At 46.0% G+C, this 3,495-nt stretch overlaps 1 pseudogene; it reads left to right on the forward strand.

The window, feature by feature from the left end:
* The first annotated feature begins 1,124 nt into the window (after window positions 1-1,124).
* On the forward strand, window positions 1,125-2,231 carry LOC101991657 (annotated as a pseudogene).
* Window positions 2,232-3,495: the final 1,264 nt, after the last annotated feature.

The raw sequence follows: 3,495 nt of genomic DNA on the forward strand, positions 1-3,495 counted from the left end.
TGGGCTGTAGATTACTAGGAGACTTTCTTTAATGAAACCAACTTTCTTGCTTAAGTCAACTATTTATAATAAGGAAAAATAAGGCTGAAAAAATGTACCCACATTATTATGAAAAGCCATTGTCATTTGAGGAAATAGCTGCTGTAGAAAAATTGAATGCAGAATGATGTCATTTTATAATGAGGTTTGATAACCAGGATATAAATACCACAGCTTAGTTTGTACAGTAATGTGCAACACGTAATTGATTAACATGTACAAGAAAGCCTCTGGTACATCTTCTAATCATTCCACACATCATGGGGTTAGGACTTATGGCACGTAGGTCTAGGTGACATGTTTTGTGAAAACTGAGTACTAATATAAAAATGTTGATATCTGGATTTCTGTCAAAATTCACTTAGTTTTCTTGGCAGTACTATACATGTAGACACCATTTATGATTATGTTCACCTCCCGTTACCATCTACTGTGCCCTTCCTTGCCCTCTGAACGCATTTTCACTTTCTAGAGGCAGTGCCGGCTCACAAACCACGTCCTCGCTAACTAAGATGGACACACGCATGGCTCATCGCTACAATCACCACTTGTGCTCCATCTGTGTTCCTCCTGACCCCTCTTGGCCTCAAATATGCCATGACTACATCTCAGAAAATGTCTTGGAAGTGCCTCTTGCTCTTCACTGCACACAATTCGGCTGTGGGGAAGTCCTTGGTGTCCCCTCTCAGTGACAGTTCTTGGGGCACGACACGAAGCTGTTTGGAAGTGAGTCTCTGAAGAAATCAGAAGTTAGGATTTGCTTTTATAATCGATGGCTCTCATTTGCTTCCCAGTTAACAAGTGTATTGGCCAGGTCCTTTAGATCAGATAACTCCTGAGCTATGACACCCAATCAATCATCTCTCAGTATCTCCAGAAATGGAGTATGAACCCTTACAGTCTTTCGTCGTGTCTTTTCTTTCACATAAAGCTATACTTTTTCATTGTTTGTCACTATCCTCATACTTACTGATGTCAAATTTATTGACTTAAAACCACACCTTTTTTTTTTCTTCACAAGAACACATGGATCGACTCCGAACGTGGCGCGGGGTTTGCTCGCTGTGGCGCGGCAGGGACTGGTGGGCGGAATGTCCCAAGCCGGTGGCGGTGCGAGCGGTGATGCGGGGCAAGAAAACTCTGCTGCTGCCGGCCCGTTCAGCTTCAGCCCGGAGCCCACGCTTGAGGACATCCGACGTCTCCATGCAGAATTTGCTGCTGAACGGGACTGGGAGCAGTTCCACCAGCCTCGGAACCTGCTCCTAGCAGTGGTGGGAGAAGTGGGTGAGCTGGCAGAACCCTTCCTGTGGAAGTCTGATGCAGAGCCTGGTCCTCAAGCCTGGCTGCCAAAGGAACGAGCAGCCCTTCAAGAGGAGCTCAGCGACGTCCTCATCTACCTGGTGGCATTAGCAGCCCGTTGTCGCGTGGATTTACCTGGAGCAGTAATTGCCAAAATGGACACCAACCGACGACGTTACCCAGTCCATCTCTCCTGAGGTTCTGCCTGCAAGTACACAGACTTGCCCCATGGGGCCATCCCCGAAAACCAGGCTGTGGGGGCTGCAGAACCTACCTCTGAGTTGCAAAGCCAGGCCTCTACCTAGGAAACAGTGTCAGAACAGCAGAGATGGACTCGTCCTTGTGCGTTCTTAACTGAGTCATAGGTCTGAGGCCCGAGTTTCCAAAAGATAATCTCGTCTGAGGCCCGAGTTTCCAAAAGATAATCTCCTGGTCTTTTCTCTCTCAATAAAATGATACATGACAACAACGTCTAGATTTTTCCTGGGTGGCTAGGTGGAACATCTCAGGGCCTTCAGAGAAGCAGGCTTACAAAAGCAGAGAACCGAAAGTAAATGTGGGCCACAAGGCTTTGATGAGTGCAGAATACAGCTTCCTTTCCTCTTTGGTCCCTTGGTACAAGTAAAGGCCACCCACCCCTCTCACCTGGCTAATTCTGTTCTTCTTCTGCAGCGAGGTGGTACTGAGTGAATGATTTATGTGGTGTGTAACCTAAGGCACCCCACTTCCCGAGACTGCTAGGCCTGCCTCCCAAAAACAGGGTCACACAGAGAAAGCAATAGTAGTGATTATCTGGCCCGCAGCCTGTTTGCACATTAGTAAGGTGACGGTTTCCCAACCCCTCTCCTGCCCCTCTTGCCTTCCCAGGTAAAGCAAGTCATCATTAAACTGCTTTGTTTTATATTCCCAAACCCTCTGGAAAAAAAAAAAAAAACACATGGATGGTATTCACACCAGAGCTTGGATGCTCTTTTCCTTTTTATTGAGTTGAATGCACTCAGTAGGATGACTTTGAACTTTTGATCCTCTTGCCTCTACCTTCGGAGTGCTAAGATTATATCCATAAGCCATGGCACCTAGTGTATAAGGTACTGAGGTTCAAACCCAGGGCCCTGTGCATGCTAGGCAAGCACTCTACCAATTGAGCTACATTAATAACCCTTGATATGAAAGTTTTTGATGGGCACCTTGTCTCCTAAAGAAGAAAAAAAACCCATTTCTTTGTTATTTTAAATAGCTGGTTTGATCCTAAACTGAAAATGTACTACTCTGCCACGACCCATTGGTAATGTGCAGCCCTGGCATATCTCAAGGAAGGGATTTTCATCGCCAGATCTCCCAAATGGCTCAGGAAACGCAATACCGTCCAGAGTTGCAGAAGGATTTCTACAAGACAAATGATTCTGAGCAGCAGAGCTGCCAGCTGAGGACTCAAATACCGCAGCACGGTACCCCTGAAATGGTGCTTTGGCATGATAGCAACGAAGGCAGCATGCAAAGGTTCCGATGTATGGACTTAGCATACTCCATAACTCAGGGCTCTTTTGCCTTTTTAAATTGAGGCTCTTTGTGCATCCATAGGCCTGTCCAACAAAGGTATCTTTTGGGGTCTTTTTATAGCTGAGGGACCAATGGAAAGAAAGAAAATCACAGGAGATTTCAGACCTAAGAAAAGTCAAATGAAGCCCAAGAGAAGACAGCTCTCCCACTATTTTCTTAGGGTGACTCTTTGTGATTCAGTGTGCTGTGGGAATGATCGACCACATGGTCATAGTGGAAGGAAATTGTTAGGGATTTGTTGAAGATGAGTCTTGCAGAGAACTGAGGTGCTCAAAGATCTTGAAACAGGCCTGTGCCTGAGTAGAAAAATGTGTGTTTCTTAATTTGAGCCTTCAATTCAGGAGGTACTAACACTTCCATTCATAAATGTACCTTCAAATAAGAGTCACGTGGTAAGGGCAGTTGAGACAAAAGTGCAGGTGGGAAGCCCGGAAGCAAGTCCCATACCACACAGCGTGAACAGGGAGAATGCAGGACTGCCTCTTTCCAGTCCACATCCCCGGCTTGGACCTGTGCAGCAATCTGGCTGGCTACCAAGAAGTAACCCTAATTTTTTACCCTTGAGTATAAATTAGTCCAGCATGTTGGCTAGGGACC

The sequence above is a fragment of the Microtus ochrogaster genome, chromosome 19 (assembly GCF_000317375.1).
Source record: "Microtus ochrogaster isolate Prairie Vole_2 chromosome 19, MicOch1.0, whole genome shotgun sequence".
In the NCBI taxonomy this organism is placed as follows: Eukaryota; Metazoa; Chordata; class Mammalia; order Rodentia; family Cricetidae; genus Microtus; species Microtus ochrogaster.